At 39.3% G+C, this 17,933-nt stretch overlaps 1 pseudogene; it reads right to left on the reverse strand.

The window, feature by feature from the left end:
* Positions 1–15,595, reverse strand: part of LOC127102763 (uncharacterized) — a 30,621-nt pseudogene extending 15,026 nt beyond the window's left edge.
* Positions 15,596–17,933: the final 2,338 nt, after the last annotated feature.

Raw genomic sequence — 17,933 nt, forward strand, 5'->3', positions numbered from 1 at the left:
ACAGTAATCAAACCAGCACGGGTTACGAGAGGAAAAGGGTCACCTTCGATCCTATTCCTATGACGTACGCAGAGTTATATCCCTCTTTGATAGAAAGGAAGCTGATTACTCCGAGAGACCCAACGGCTATACTTGCTAACCCCTAGTGGTGGTATAAGCCTGAGTTACATTGTGTTTACCATTCTGGTGCTCCCGGCCACGACGTGGAGAATTGTTACCCTTTGAAGACCAAGGTTCAAGACCTTGTGAGGTGTGGTATTTTATGTTTTGAGGACGTATGCCCTAATGTGAAGAAGAACCCATTGCCCGAACATGGGAAATCTGTCAACATGGTCCAGGGTTGCCCTGGAAAATACAAGGTCAAATATGTCAGTCATATTCAACAGTCTCTGGTCCAGATGCATCATTTGTTGTGTGACTACAATCATTATGAGCATGACCATGATAGATGCCAAGTCTGCTCTGTTAACCGATTGGGTTGTTGCCAGGTGCGCAAGGATGTTCAGGAAATGCTGGACGAAGGAGTCATTAAGATCCTTCAAAATAGGAATGTTGATGAAGATGAGCCTGAGGTCAATGTGATCTCCCCAGTGTTCCGGATACCCGAGCCTGTTATCATCAAGTACAATGGTAGCAAGCAGAAGGCTTCTCCCGCTCTGATCATTAAGCCTGCTGGTCCTGTGCCTTACTCTTCTGAAAAGGCAATTCCCTATCGCTACAACGCTGTAACAGTAGAGAATGGGAAAGAGGTGTCCTTTCCCTCTTCTTCTGTTGTGAATATTGCCGATGTTAGCGGTTTGACCCGTAGTGGCCGTGTATTTTCAGCACCGCCGAAGCCTCAAATTAATGTTGATTTTGTTGAACGCCCGATCGGGAACGCTGTGAATTCTCCGAATCCGACATTTGCTGTTAAGCCCTCCTCCATACTAAAAACGCCTACTTCTGTTGGCCCTAGTGGCAATGAGAAAGAATACTGTGATGAGATACTGAGACTTATCAAAAGGAGCGAGTACAATGTTGTAGACCAACTTCTACAAACGCCATCCAAAATATCTGTGTTATCCTTACTCTTAAATTCAGAACCACACCGAGAGGCTCTGCAGAAGGTGTTGGATGTGGCATATGTAGATCACGATGTCACTTTGGAGCAATTCGATAGCATTGTTGCAAACATTACTGCTTGCAACAACCTGAGCTTTTGTGACTCTGATCTCCATGAGGAGGGAAGAGACCACAACTTGGCTTTACACATATCTATGAATTGCAAAGACGACGCCATGTCCAATGTGCTGGTGGACACCAGGTCATCATTGAACGTATTGCCAAAGTCCACTCTCTCAAAGCTATCATATCAAGGGCCTCCCATGAGGCAGAGTGGAGTAGTTGTGAAGGCTTTCGATGGGTCTTGCAAAACTGTGATTGGGGAAGTTGATCTCCCAGTCAAGATCGGACCAAGTGATTTCCAGATTACCTTCCAGGTTATGGACATTCACCCATCGTATAGTTGTCTCTTAGGCAGACCATGGATTCACGAGGCAAGCGCCGTGACGTCCACCCTACACCAGAAATTGAAATTCGTGAAAAAACAAGAAACTGGTGGTGGTAGGGGGAGAAAGGGCTCTCCTGGTTAGCCATTTGTCTTCCTTCTCTTATATAGATGCTGAGGTTGAAGTTGGAACTCCTTTCCAAGCTTTATCTATTGCTGAGCCTATTGAGAAGAGAACTCCTTCATTTGCTTCCTACAAAGATGCAAAGCTGGCCATTGAGCGTGGTGCAACCACTAGTTTAGGAAAAATGATTAAGTTAGAAGACAACGAGGCCCGGGCTGGCATAGGTTTTTCTTCCGGTACTTTCAACAAGCAAGGGTTATTCAAGAGTGGAGGTTTCATCCACACTGGTCTAGATGAAGAGGCTGTTGCCGTTTTAGAAGAAGATGCAGAGGACTCTGGCAATTTCATCATCCCTGGAGGGGTCTGCAACAATTGGGTCGTTGTGGATATTCCAACAGTTGTCCACAAGTCAACGTAATAATCACTTTGTTTGAAACCCCTTCTCCCATGCCAAAAGGAGGAGTGATGACATTGTTGGCGCATAAGTACAATGATATTTTCATTCAATAAATTCATGCTAAATGTTTGTTTTTCCCATTTATTTTCCCTTTTTGTTTTGCATGAAATTGGTGATCACATAAAACCCTAAAAAATAAAATAAAATCGATCTTTTCATATGCATAATGATTTGCCTTGTTTGAATTCTAAAGCTTTTCATATCCAAAAATCATTATGCCGGTTGATTCCTAAACCCATTGAACATAATGACCCAACACCATCTCCCAATTTTGAATTCCCTGTATTTGAGGCAGAGGAAGATGATGTTGAAGAGATTCCTGATGAGATCACCCGTCTACTTGAGCATGAAGAGAAGATCATTCAGCCGCATCTTGAGAATCTGAAAACAGTCAACTTGGGGTCTGAAGATTGTGTGCGAGAGGTAAAGATTGGGGCACTTATGGAAGAATCTGTTAAGAAGGGGTTGATTAAGTTGCTACGAGAATATGTCGACGTCTTTGCTTGGTCGTATGAAGACATGCCTGGTCTAGATACTGATATTGTGCAACATTTCCTACCTCTAAAGCCTGAGTGCATGCCTGTAAAGCAGAAGCTCAAAAGAACTCATCCTGATATGGCAGTGAAGATCAAAGAGGAAGTTCAGAAGCAAATTGATGCGGGGTTCCTGGTGACTTCTATATATCCTCAATGGGTGGCCAATATTGTGCCCGTGCCTAAGAAAGATGGAAAAGTCCGGATGTGTGTGGACTATAGAGACTTGAATAAAGCTAGTCCGAAAGATGATTTCCCTCTACCACATATTGATATGTTGGTAGACAATACAGCTAAACTCAATGTCTTCTCGTTTATGGACGGATTTTCCGGATATAATCAGATTAAGATGGCACCCGAGGATATGGAGAAGACAACATTCATCACACCTTAGGGAACATTTTGTTATCGAGTGATGCCCTTTGGTTTGAAGAACGTCGGAGCCACGTATCAACGAGCTATGACCACCTTGTTTCATGATATGATGCACAAAGAGATTGAGGTATATGTTGATGATATGATTGCTAAGTCAAGAACGAAAGTTGAACATGTAGAGCATTTGTTGAAGCTTTTCCAGCGTTTGAGGAAATATAAGCTTTGTCTGAATCCCAACAAGTGTACATTTGGAGTCCGTTCTGGCAAGTTATTGGGCTTCATTGTTAGTGAAAGAGGTATTGAGGTTGATCCTGCAAAGGTCAAAGCAATACAAGAGATTCCTGCGCCCAAAACTGAGAAGCAAGTCCGAGGTTTTCTTGGCCGCTTGAATTATATCTCCAGATTCATATCCCACATGTCTGCCACATGTGCGCCTATATTCAAGCTCCTCCGGAAAGATCAGTCCCATGATTGGACCGAGGATTGCCAGAAAGCTTTCAGCAGTATTAAAGAATATCTGTCTGAGCCTCCGATTCTGTCTCCGCCTGTAGAGGGAAGACCTTTGATCATGTATCTGACTGTTCTTGAAGACTCGATGGGTTGTGTCCTTGGTCAGCAAGACGAATCAGGGAAGAAGGAGTATGCTATTTACTACCTGAGTAAGAAGTTCACTGATTGTGAGTCTCGATACTCAATGCTTGAAAAGACATGTTGTGCTTTGGCTTGGGCTGCTAAGCGCTTACGCCAGTATATGATAAATCATACGACTTGGTTGATATCCAGAATGGATCCAATCAAGTACATCTTCGAGAAGCCTGCTTTAACAAGGAGAATTTCCCGTTGGCAGATGTTGTTACCTGAGTATGATATTGAGTATCGAGTTTATAAGGCTATTAAAGGTAGTATCTTGGCTGACCATTTGGCACATCAACCTATTGAAGATTATCAGTCAGTTCAGTATGACTTTCCGGATGAGGAAATTCTGTATTTGAAAGTGAAAGATTGCGATGAGCCTACACTTGATGAAGGGCCAGAGCCTGGTTCCAGATGGAGTATGGTGTTTGATGGCGCTGTAAATCAGTATGGAAATGGTATTGGGGCCGTGATTATTACTCCTCAGGACGCGCATATTCCTTTTACAGCAAGGCTAACTTTCAAATGCACGAATAATATGGCTGAGTATGAGGCCTATATTATGGGATTAGAGGAATGTATTGATCTAAGGATCAAGCATCTTGATGTATATGGTGTTTCAGCCCTCGTTGTTAATCAGATAAAGGGTGAATGGGAAACGAATCAGCCTGGCCTTATTCCATATAGGGATTATGCGAGGAGGATTTCAACGTTCTTTACTGAGGTTGACTTCCATCATATTTCTCGAGATGAGAATCGGATGGCAGATGCTCTTGCTACGCTTGCTTCAATGATTATGGTTAAATTGTGGAATGAAGTCCCCAATATCGTCGTGATGCGCTTGGACAGACCAGCTCATCTATTTGTAGTAGAAGAAGTAAAAGATGATAAGCCGTGGTATTATGATATCAAGTGTTTCCTTCAGAGCCAGATTTACCCGCCTGGGGCATCTGTAAAAGATAGGAAGACTTTGAGGAGATTGTCATGCAGTTTCTACCTCAATGGCGAAGTGCTTTACAAAAGAAATTTTGACATGGTTCTGCTCAGATGCGTGGATAGACACGAAGCATACCTATTGATGACTGAGGTCCATGAGGGTTCATTTGGTACTCATTCCAATGGACATGCCATGGCTAGAAAGATGTTGAGAGCAGGCTACTATTGGCTGACAATGGAGTCTGACTGCTGCAAATTTGTGAAGAAATGCCACAAGTGTCAGATTTATGCTGTTAAGATTCATATTCCCCCGACACTTTTGAATGTGATCTAATCACCATGGTCTTTCTCCATGTGGGGAATTGACATGATTGGCATGATAGAGCCGAAAGCGTCCAATGGACACAGATTTATTCTCGTAGCAATTGATTACTTCACCAAGTGGGTTGAAGCGGCGTCGTATGCAAATGTGACCAGGCAGGTGGTCGTGAAGTTTATCAAGAATAAACTCATATGCCGCTATGGTGTACCAGATAAGATCATTACTGATAATGGATCTAAGTTGAATAACAAGATGATGAAAGAGTTGTGTAGTGAATTCAAGATTGCACATCATAATTCTTCTCCGTACAAACCCAAGATGAATGGGGCTGTTGAAGCTGCTAAAAAGAATATCAAGAAAATTATCCAGAAGATGGTTGTTACGTACAAAGATTGGCATGAGATGTTGCCATTTGCTTTACATGGATATCGTACATCTGTCCGCACTTCAACAGGGGCAACCCCTTTCTCTCTTGTTTATGGCATGGAGGCGGTACTCCCAGTAGAGGTGGAGATCCCATCAATGAGAGTCTGGATGGAGGACAAGTTGACTGATGTTGAATGGGTTCAGAGTCGTTATGACCAGCTGAACTTGATAGAAGAAAAGAGATTGACTGCCACGTGCCACGGTCAGTTATATCAGCAGAGGATGAAGAAAGCTTTTGATAAGAAGGTCAAGCCTCGTGTGTTCCGAGAAGGTGACCTTGTGCTCAAGAAAGTTTTGTCTTTCGTGCCCGATTCCAGGGGCAAGTGGACTCCGAACTATGAAGGTCCGTATGTTGTTAAGAGAGCCTTTTCAGGCGGTGCTTTGATACTTACAACTATGGATGGGGAGGATTTCACTCGTCCTGTGAATTCAGATGCAGTCAAGAAATACTTCGCCTAAAAAAATAAAAACTAAATAGATCGCTAAGTTGAAAACCCGAAAGGGCGACTTAGGCAAAAATGAGCGTCTCGGTGGATTGAAAACCCGAAAGGGCGATCCAGGCAAAAGTTAGAGACAAAAAAATAATATAATAATGATATATATATCCCGCTAGATTGAGTACCTCATCTTGGGGCAATCTAGGAAAAAATTAGGGATTTGGCAAGTAACTGCATCCTGACAAGAATTTGTTCTACAACTGTCGTCCGTCAGAGATCCTTGCTCATTATCAGCCAAAGCTTCAAATACATCGGATTCAGAATTGGTGGAGAAATGGTCATTATGTTCAATGTAGCCCTTTTCCAATATATATCACCAATTTCAAATTTGTAAAGATCTATGGAGTCTTGCCATTCGCAGACTACCATTCTATCAAATAAATTTGAGCCTTTTATCCAATTATTGACACTCTTATCTATTTCTAGTCAACAAATGTTTTGCATGTTTTGATTAAGAAAATATCATTGTTTTAAACGATCAAATTTTTTATAATTTGTTTTTAAACAAAGTGAACATTCACAATGACGAAAGGATACTTAGGAGATCCTCAGTGCTCTCCCAAGGGTGGTATGATCCCCAACAGGGTAAGATTTTTGTCCATATTCCTGGCATGACTGTATCTCCTCCCTCCGGAACCCCTTGTGGTTTATCCTACCAAGTGGATTGCTTGTTGAGAGTCACCTCTCTTCCCTTCAGCAGAGTAGCAATCTTTCTTCCTCAGCAGCTTGGATCTCTTTGGGCAAGAGCGGTATTTGGTGGTTGATCCCGATAAATCCTTTATCTCCTCGGATAGATTCCCCAGTAGAGTTGTTGGTGTGGTGGACCTTGTCTGTGATAACTCTCGTCCCTAGCTGGAATGATTGATGATTCATCCCCTGCAGATTTCTTTGCTTCCTGGTATCTCTGATCCCCAGCAGATTGGATACTCTCCGGTGAACTTGGCCTTCTCTCTTGAGATGTAGTACCGGGTGGTTGATTCCTGGACCTGGTTGTGTTAAATATGTCTGTTTGTCAACATACATCATACATAAACCACGCGCATACATGCATAATTATAACATTCAGATATTCATGTTGCATTCTTTGCCATATATCGTTGTTTGCTGTCTCCTGCTATTTGAGGATATACTTCCCCAAGCAGCCGTGTGTGTCTGATCTCTCCATATAGAGTCAGCTCCATAGGCAGAAAGCGTCTATACTTTCTTCCATATTCCCCACCGGGTTATATCCTCGTGGATGTTGATTGTTTTTGTTCCTTCCCAACACATATATTGGGATGGTTTTCCCCATTGAGTTATATCCTCACCGGGACAAGTCTTGATTTGGTGTGCCTATCTAGTTTGATCCTAGATCGGTCTCTTGAGACTCTTTTCCTGTTTCCCCATGGTAAATGAATAATTCCTCAATAATTAGTAATTATTATCCCCGACGGAGTCTGTGTTTCTCTACCCTCATACCGGTAGTTGTAAACCCTATTTCTTCCCTTTTTGCAGAGTAACTATTTCTGCTCATCTTTAATTGATGACAGTTATCTTCATCCAATATTCGGTGATGATATCCTCTCATCTGCTTGGATAATTGCCCTGATTACGCAATTTATCCCTAGTGGGTCATCTCTCGTCTACCTTGTTGTTATTGGTAATGATTGTTTCTCCCCTGAATTGGTCATCATTATATACCTAGTTTTGGTATCCCGATGCCTTTTCTTTTCGGTCGAGTTATCCTTTATTAACCCAGTAACCGGTTGTGGATAATCATCCATGCGAGTATATTATCTACGTTCTGACGGTAATAGATAGTATATCTCATGCACTCTCGGGTCTGAAGCCTTTTATTCTTCCCTAGTTGATTAAGATTCGTATCCCCTTTGTGGAGTCGAATATCCATCCTGTAATCGAGTTTGCTTTTAGCCCTCTTTTGGATGATGAGTGTTTTGGGAATATTCCCCAATTCACGCCTTGGTTGGTCACCTATTATATGCCTAGTAACCGGTATCCCTGGTGTTCCTTCCTCTCTGCTCCCTATTATGACTTATTGTCCCCTGTGGAGTTAGAATCCTTGAGTTGAAGTATACCTTTTAGGTTTTCCTCAAACGTTTTGAAGTTTTGATATCTCTCACCCTTATACCGGTCTTGGATATTCATCTCTTCCTGAGCATGTTGTATCTCTCACCCTCACACCTGGCGTTCAGATCACATGTCTCCTTGAGCTTATTACCCAATAACCGGTAATACCTCGTCCCGCTGCTTCCCCAGGAGTGTCCTTGTGGACATCCCCAGCAAAGTCCCTTAGTGGATTATTTTCATCCGGATTTTATCCGAAGTATCCGCTGTGGATAGTTTTTTGCTGTATTGGCATATTCCCCAATACATGCATCTTCGAGTCAGCTTGAATCTTTCCATTGGATCTTTTCCATTTGGAATTCTGTTCCCCACGCTTTGAGTCGTGACCTGCTCGCGCATTTTTATCCCTTTTCTATCCCCAGGGTCTTGGTCCCATGGAGTGAATTGCTCATATGGATTATCAGTGGCTTCTGATTTCTTTGCTTTTGTGGACACATATCTCCACAGAGTGCTACCATTTTTCATACCTACATTTGCATCATGAGGTCTCTTAGGGACCAAAATTCGTCTCTTTGTTATTATTTAAGCCCATTCTACCCCGTCGAGACAAAGATTTTAACCTTCACTTCTCCGGCTAGAATGACCTTAAATAGGGGCATCTGTAAGACCCAAATTTTGACCCTAAGATCCCTCATGGCATCATAACATTGCATTTGCATTGCCTCAAGGATCTTTAGCATCTTGGTTCCCTTTGCCTTTGGGTGGGACTCCTTGTGATTGGTTTGAGATCACCAAGCATGCTTGAATTATACATCATTGTTTCTCTTACTTTTGTTTACTAACCAAAAGCATAAAAATGTGTCACTAACATCTTTTGTTTGAAGCTTGAGTATCATCCAAGACACTTTGTGGGTTCTATTTAGATGATCAGTCAACATAAGGGAATGACTTGAGATACTTCCAACAGGTTCAAATGGGGTCTATTCGTCAGTCAAAACGTTAATCTTGAAGGAGCAAAAGTTTGTTCATGAGTTGTCATGCTCGCTAGGCGAGCAGAACGGGTCGCTTAGCGAGTCCCAAGAAACGCCACCAGAATCACCTACGCTCAGAGGAATTTCTTGAACTGTCATGCTTGCTAGGCGAAGCCCACGTGTTTAAAAAATAAAAAATAAATAAAAAAAATAAAAAAAAAGAACGAAAAAAAAATAAAAATAAAAATAAAAATAAATAAATAAATAAATAATTAAAATATAACAGAAATTTTTTGGACTTGGGCCTCTCTCATTTGAGCCCACAGGTCCACAAAAATCAGGTTATAAATTCAGAGTTTCAGTGAAACAAAATTGCATTCTATTCCTATTACCCTGGCAGGAAAAATATAGTGAGAGAAGAGCTAACAGAGTTCAGAGCAACCTCCAGAGACTGAAGGGAACTCATCGGCAAAGAACCAATTCCCTCTCATATAAACCCTAAGAGTGCTTTGCAAACCCAACCGGGCAATTCAATTTCATTCGATCTCTCCAGTCAGGTTTGCCTTATTCCCATTACTTTATGCTTTTAATTTGAATGCTCTGAATGTATGAGGTATTATGGGTGAATTTGATACCCTTTTGATGCATGTGTTTGACAAGAGGTTTAGGCCTCCTACCATTGGTTGCTTTTCGTGAGCTTTTTGGGAATTTTAATGGCATGATTCATGTGGTTACATTTTGATTTGGGGGCAACTCTTGATTACCCTATCCTGTTTGCTCTAACCTGTTTTGTGTTTGTTATGACATTGTTTTCTCCTAATTCCGTCATATTACTCTAACCTGTTTGTTGAGTTTTTGTGAGGGCTCACATACTCTTGCAGAGATGGCTTGCCTGGTGTTCCACTTTATTTGTGGGATACCACCTAGAGGTTTATTCTGATTACCTGTACTGACTCACTTTCTTTGATGGTGCTAGCTTGGGAAAGATCTCTGGGTTTCTTATCTCTTTAATGGCTGTTACTTCGGATCTTTATCCGTACGGTAGATCTCTCGATCCCTTTACTTTTCCCGCATGTTACCGATTTCTTAGGTTTCGTATAGCCTCTCGTGGCATGTCATTTAAGGTAGCGCGGTTCCTTCATCTAGGACTGCCTTTTGGCATGAGCATCCCTAAACACCCCAAACTCATTGATTTTTCTTCTCCTAAGAACACGTTATCTCCTTCTACTACAGGCGAGTAAGTCTCCAAAGGTCGAGCATCCGGTAGATTGCGTAGTAACGTCGTTCACCCCAAAACACAACCCTTACCCCATAGGTGGTCGAACTACGTTTTGCTCTGATTTTCATCCTAGATGAGATACGTAGGCATAAGACGCGATGTCTTAGCGAGCACACTCCTCTTAACCCATAGGTAGCCGAGCTAGGAAGACTCTGATTCTCAGATTCAGATGAGATACGTATGCAGTGGATGCGACGTCCGTGCGAGTCATTTTCTTTTGACCCTTCTTTTAGTAAGTAGTACATTAGATAAACATACACGCTTTTCTCATCCCTTCAATCATGTTTGCACAAATAAATTTTCAAAAAAAAAAAACAACAACCTTTGCAACAAATGTGAAAGGGGCTCCCTAGGGGTACCTAGGATGCTTTGGGTGCCTAATACCTTCCCATTGCATAACCAACCCCCTTACCCAGATCTCTGACATTTTTACTAGTTTTTGATTCGATAAAACTTTTAGGTTTTTGTTCGCTTTCTAACCATTCCTTTGGATAAATAGAAGTGCGGTGACGACTCGACTTGTATGATTTACCTTGGATTTAGTCAATATCTCTAATGGTAACGAATACCCCGCTACACTACCAAAAAATTTTTGCAAAAGAAAACGGTGTTATTCTGAAGGTTTTTGGGTTTTAAGACAGGTTTGAGTAAGGATGCGGTGACTTGGGAGAAATTTTTGAAACATCAGTATTGTTTTAGCACCATAGACTTCATGAATATAGGAATCACTCCCGAAACCCCATATACCATGGCCTTAATCATCATTTCAGTATAAGTCCTCAGTAGTTTATTCCAGGAGTCAGCTCCGGCCTACGCATCTTCTACGTAGGGGACCGATGAACATAAGTGAATGATCCAGTGAAATAAATAAAATAAAAGAAAGCAAAAAGGCAACTCCGGTATAGGTGACCCTCACAAAGTCAGTTAAACCAAAAAGGTTGTAAAAATTTGCTACAAAAGAAAAAGAAAAAGAAAAACTCACCCACTGTTAGTTGGTTCAGAGGTATCTGGCGCTGAACTCGGTAGGGAGGATTATGATCCGATCCCCCACAATTGCAGTTGGGTCAAATAAAAGGGTTTACATAGATTTATGTGCCAGGAACCCCATGTCTAGATCATAATCACTAACAAGTCACTCTGCTATGAAGCATGTACGGATAACGGGCTTAATGTGATTGCGCCTGAATGAAAAGGACACAAAAAGAGATGAAGAGGCAGACCTAGGTATTGTGGGTTAATATGGGTTGGTTAATATAGGAATGGAGTTTATGTCCGTATTTGCGGATAAGTGTCATCATGATACCCTTAGTTCACTCAGTTAGTACCTATCACTGCATCCCGACTTGAACTTAGAAATCTTTTAGCCCGAATCACTCGTTGACACCAGTTTTTCTTCTATGAGCTTTTTAATGTTTTGCTTGAGGACAAACAAGGGTTTAAGTGTGGGAGAATTTGATGACACTGAAATTCACCGTACTTTCGACTCCGATTTCGCATGCATTCTAGTTGTTTTATTATCATTTTGTTATGTTATTACTATGTTTCTATTTGTTTTCAGGTTTTCAGTCTAATCAGAGCCCCGATCACGAAAAGGAGTGAAAACAAGCTAAAACCCTTAAAATTCAGCATTTTACACTTGTGACTCCCACTGTGGCTGGCGCCATGGCCCCTGTCATGACGTGTCACAACTCAACTTCCCTCAACTACCACGTTTCCCACTACTTCCACTAAGGCGCCACAATTTGGCCTTGTGGCGGGTGCCACAAGAAGAAAAGTTTTCCCTCCCAATTTCAAACTGAAGGGCATCCTTGTCATTTCCATTATTTTATTTGCCTATAAATAGAGACTCGAATTCACTTGTTTAAGCATCCAAACTTAGAGCAGAGGCAAACTTAGAGAAAACTTAGTTTCACTTAGGCAGATATTCAGTATTTTAAAGTGGTAATCGCTTCGCATTGGGGTGTTACCACAATTGTGCAATCGAGTTTGTGATCGAGTCTATAATCGAGTTTGGAGCATTTTGGAAGGAAGTTAATCCTGCCGCCATTTTCATTTCTGCTTTGCATTTTATTCAACCCTCCGATTGGAGCAGGTTTTTATTACTTGCCGTTATCTATTTTACTTTCCCGCACTCGCTTTACTTTACTTATTTCTCGCACTCACTTTACTTTATTTATTTCTCGCACTCGCTTTACTTTATTTATTTCCCGCACTCGCTTTACTTTCATTTATTTCTCTCACTCGCACTACTTTTATTTACTTTCCTCACTCGCACTACTTTTATTTACTTTCCGCACTCGCACTACTTTTATTTAAATTAAAATGCACTTTTATTTTACCATGTCTAACTAAATCTATAAGGTTAGAATGTAAGGATCGTAATTGAACCGATAATTCGTACAATTGTTCGTAGAAACACTTAAGGGCTATTTTGACTTTCAACCTAAGTTTTCCCGCACTTAATTTCCGTTGGGTAAGATCGAAAGCCGTCCAACGTCTTTTTAAACTTAGTTGTTTTTAACAATTTCAAAAACATTGAAAGCGCTTTGTTTAGTTCATTAGGAGTTTTTAACTTAAGAAGAAAAGTGATTTTAAAACTATTTTCAGACGTGTTTATAAGTTTAGAGTCTGGTTCGTGAGAACCTCTTTTGGTTAAGAAATCCAGGTTAAAATACTTTTCAACTTAGTCAAGATACTATATTTCTTAAAAATAGGTTTACTACTCTAACGCAATGCGCGCCTTTTTATAAGTGACAATAAGAGGGTTTGATTAGGGAGTACAACTCGGTTCTGAATACGCGAAAGCGACAGTTCCTGTTAAATTGGTTCTTTTCAAAGTAGGAAACACTGCCCATAAGTAGTTCTATTAGCAAGTACTTGGATTATTAATTGATTATGTGAATTACATTTGAGCCTGTCTTTATCAATTGAACTTTATTTAATACTTTACTTTTCATTGCACACTCTAAAAACCCCTATTTTGATTACCTTAGATAAACACCATAACAATAGATAACGATAGATTGACACTTGGTCTCTGTGGATTCGACAATCTTTTATATTACTATGATGCGTTCGTATACTTGCGAAAAGCACGCATCAACTAAGTTCGCAAAATTAGAGTCACAAATGATTTTCAAATTCAACGAGCTCCTCCGGTTCAACCTCAAAGAGAAGGCCAAGGTTTCTCTACTGCAGCATTGCTTTAAGACAAACCAAGCATAACATCTCAGCCTTCTCAGCTTTTGGTATTTCACATTCGAATGAAATTGTGATTGTTTTCTTACAATCCTTTTGTTCAACCATACCTGTGATCAGGACAAGAGAAGTTAAATGCTATAAATGGCATAGTTACTACATTGAAATCTATGATTGTGAGTTCGATGAGGCCATAATCTTCACCCTTACTACATTCCCTTCAACATTCCAATTCTTTCACAATGAAAAAATAATTAAAGGATACCATAAACTATCAAAATAAGTGCAGAGGATGAGCTTACATAGCTGGACCATGAAAAGTAACAAACATATAGAATCAACATTAGAAACCATATAAAATAACACAAATAAGAAACTCACTATAAACACCTCATTAAACTTATATCAAAATCCATATACATAACTCATCAGTCAGTAACTAAAACCTAAAGCTATAGTATTAAGCTTTTAACATTAACACCAATAAGCTTCTATTTGATCTTCATCTCCATTAGCATATTCACCATACAAATCATAAATCATATCATATTCCAAGTCATTCGCATCTAAAGCTTCATCTTCTCCATCATATTCTCCATCATCATTACCATTCTCCTGTCTCAAAAGATTTCTTCTCTTGAATGCACTCTGATTACTCTCAGCTCCATAAGAACTGCATGTCAAACTCAATACACGAAGCATAATACTTTGGAGTTATGGCAGTCCGCCTCCAAAATCAGCCCACCATACTGACGAAATCTCATAACCTGCTGTCCTTATAGCAACAGGATCACTCAAAAGATCTGTTCACTTATCGAAATCATCAAGTTGAATTTCAATCTTAGCTCTTTCTTCCGGACTGCCCGCCATTCTTGTTATACAATGATGTAGACCATGCCTAATTATATTATCATCTCTAAATCCAATACAATAGTGAAATTGAGGGTTCAGAAAATAGCCGGCCGCATGCAAAGGGTTGAGAAGTTGTTGGTCCCATCTTTCATCAATGATTTTCCCCAAAGGCATAAAACTACAAAAGATAGAGAAAATTAAATTAGTTTTCACAACTCAAACAAAAAAACAAAACAAAAGTTCAATTATAAAAATGAAAATTAATATCCTGATAATTTACCTTTTAATGGAAAGATTTCTTCTTATCTCCACTTTAGCTTGTCCATTGCCTCATAAATAAAATCAGTGGCTGGGTTGTCCATTGAATTCACCAAACGAAGAACTCCGATCAAAGGATCGACACCTTTTAAGCAAATCAAAATGTTTTTCCAAAACTCATGGTCAAAAACCACATCTTCAACCGATTTTCCAACACTTGTTTTTGCAAACTGAGTTGAGTTCCACTCCTTGGATTCGAACATTTTTTTCAAAGCTCTCTTGTTCTCATATAGAGAGTCTAAAGTTAAGTAAGACGTAGTGCAACGAGTAATACTCGATTCCATCAAATCTATTCCTTTTGTGAAACTATGCAATAGAGAAATAATAAAATCCCTCGAATAAAGAAAGGTTGTAATTCTTTTAGCCTTTGTAACTGTCTTTTCATATATCGGTATCTTGTGCTCGTAGTCTTCCAATATCATCTTAATGCAGTGTGTTACATAAGGCGTCCAGTACAACCTAGTCCTCTTCTCCATCAACATCTCACCGACAACTTTGTAAAATGGTGTGTTGTCTGTCACAATTTGGACAACATTTTCTTCTCCAACCTCTTCAACAATGCCATCCATCATCATAAAGTGTTTGTAAGGCGTGTCAGATTCCAACACATCAGATGCATCAATTGACTTCAAATAGTATGTTCCCTTTAGACTGTTGGCGAACAAGTTCAGTGTGGTTCTCTTATTGTCATTCCACGCATCTACCATTATAGAGCAACCTCTTATCTTCCATACGGCTTTGTGTTCTTCCAACGCTTTATCTATCGACTTACCTACTTTCCTCAAATATTTATCTTTAATCTCATCGGTAGATGGTGGCTTAAATCCAACGCCTAATCTTGAAATCATATCACACATAACAATAAACTCCTTACTCTCTACCAGCTTCGGCGGTATGGCATTATGGTAGAAAAATCTAGCAATTGTTTCAGAAGCTTCCTCTTTCAAAATATTCTTATTTTTAGCCTCAGTTTCACGTGTACAACTCCTAATAGCCACATCATTGCCTTTTGTTTTGGCCAAACGACAAAGAAAACGATAGAGTCCGCCGGGCCTTATGTCATCACAGAAACTATGTTCATTTGCATCTTCTCCATCAAGTGAAATTCCATGTTCCAAAACCATATTTTTCTATCTTGAATCCTCACTAGAGATTGAACTATTAGAGTCGGTAGCAGAAGCAAAACAACAGAGGTTCACTGTTTGTTTAAGGAAGGGAATTAACATAGATTTATAAGACTAGGGTTTAGGTGTTTGTTGGATAAGGAAGATTGAAGATTGATGAAGTGTCGTGAGATGAAATGTAGTTTTAGAATGCTGTTGCAAAATACATGCTTTAAATATGTTTTCTTTTCCTCCAATTATTTTTATACTCATTTTTATTTTATCAGGTGCTTAATATAATTTATATATGTTTTTATAAATTTAAATATTTCAATTTGAACTCTAAAATAGTATTGTGTACCTTAAGTTTAGGTTTAAAAATTTAAGTTTGTTTTAGAATTTAAGTCTTATAATGTTAAGATCCTATTTATTTGAGGGATCTAATGAATCCCATTTAATTTTTTTATTTATATTTTATAATTATTTAAATAATTCAATTATATTTTTTAAAATATTTATACAATTTATTTTAAAAAATTAAAATAGTTTTAAGCATATATCTCCAAAAAGAAATTAATTTAATTAAAATGAAAAGTATTGTTGTTAATATGGAAATCGTAGTTAGAGAATAATTTTTTAAAGATTAGTATCAATGAACTTATATTTTAATAGTTCAACATGCAAATCATATTATTTAAATATCTTCGTATAAAATAATAAAAATTAAAATCAGAGTTAATATAAGTATAGATTAGTGAGTGGTAATTGAAAGACATAATGGAAAATAAAATGATTGAGTAGTTGAGTGGTGGGTAGGGAAAGAAAAATAATGGATAATTATAAAATAATAAATTTAACCTCAAATATTTTGAAGGAAACAATAATTAATATAAGAGTGAGGTTGGTCCCTCACAAAAAAAAAAAAGACATAATCCATTTTAAGAATTTTTTACCAAAATAATCCTGTTTTTCAAGAAAATTCTTAAAATAACCCTATTTTCATAAAAAATCTCAAAGTACCCCACTTTTAGGAGGAGGCGCCAATCCAATTGGCGACTCCTCTTAAAAATTGAATGAAGGCGCCAATTAGATTGGCTAGGGCACATGGTGCAGCCAATCCAATTGACGCCTATGTGTATCACTTGAGAGGAGGCGCCAATTGGATTGACACCTCAGTGTAAAATGCAATTTTTTTTGTTAAACGGTCTACTTGTTACATAATTTTGAAATATGACCAATTGATATTAATAAAAATTTCTGTTTACACAAAAAAGCCTGATGGTGATGACCAGGATCACCTAACTGACCTCTAGTCCCACATCCCCTAGCTACCCTAACCCGTGGCCTTAATCCACGTTGATGATTCACCACTGGTGTTTGAGCATCTGAGGGGCTAGGAGCGTCACTACCAACTACAGGAGATGACCTGTTGAGATAGTCAGACAAATCGACATAGTCTTCAGTATGCATCGAGGGTGTACTGCCGTAGCTGAGTTCATGACCCATGCCAGAGTAGTTGGGTTGTGTTTGACTCATTGGTGGGTGACCGGGACGGTTAAAGGGAGACATGGGTGTGAATGATGCGTCGAGGAAAGGTTGGAAAGATTGTTCGGGTGTTTGGTAGAGATAGGTTTGTTGAAGGTTTTAGTTTTGCGAGGTTTGGGCTTCTTGGCTATGGTAGGAGGAGGGGCGCATATACTTGTCAAGACGCTTACAACCATTTATATGATGTGTACAAGACCGTCATCGTCATGAATGTCTATAATAAAATCTTCTCGGTGATATCAATGGAGGAATACTGACTTCCATACGAAGGTGATATAGTTTGGCACAACGACGAGATGCGTAGAAAGAAAAAAAGAAGGCCAAACGACACACGTATTAGGACAGAAATGGATTCGACAAATAAAATGATAAGATTATGTAGTATCTGTCGTCAACCATGACACAACAAGAACAACTATCCCAATCGAGGAGCATCATCTAGGTCATAAGCTTTTTGTAACATTGTATTTCTGTAACCTTCAATTATTATATATCATAAAGATTTTGTTACAACGAGGTTCACAACAAACATCAGTACAAAATAAGCTAACTGAAAATAGAAATATTTCTAACTGATTACAACAATCAAATTGATGTCATCTCTACCGAACATCATTTCCCTAGCATCCTTATCAGTTTTCATTCACACCCAACCAAAGATACTGTCGAGTATCTCAATACTTCTATTTTTTTCCCTTCTGGTATTTTCCCTTCTAACCAACGAACCAGTTCCCTCTTCAGTTGATCGAACATAGTGATGTTCCAGAACCGCATCAACATCTGATGTTTGTCTCTCGCATAAATCACCTTTCCG

This window comes from Lathyrus oleraceus, chromosome 7, assembly GCF_024323335.1.
Source record: "Lathyrus oleraceus cultivar Zhongwan6 chromosome 7, CAAS_Psat_ZW6_1.0, whole genome shotgun sequence".
NCBI lineage: Eukaryota > Viridiplantae > Streptophyta > Magnoliopsida > Fabales > Fabaceae > Lathyrus > Lathyrus oleraceus.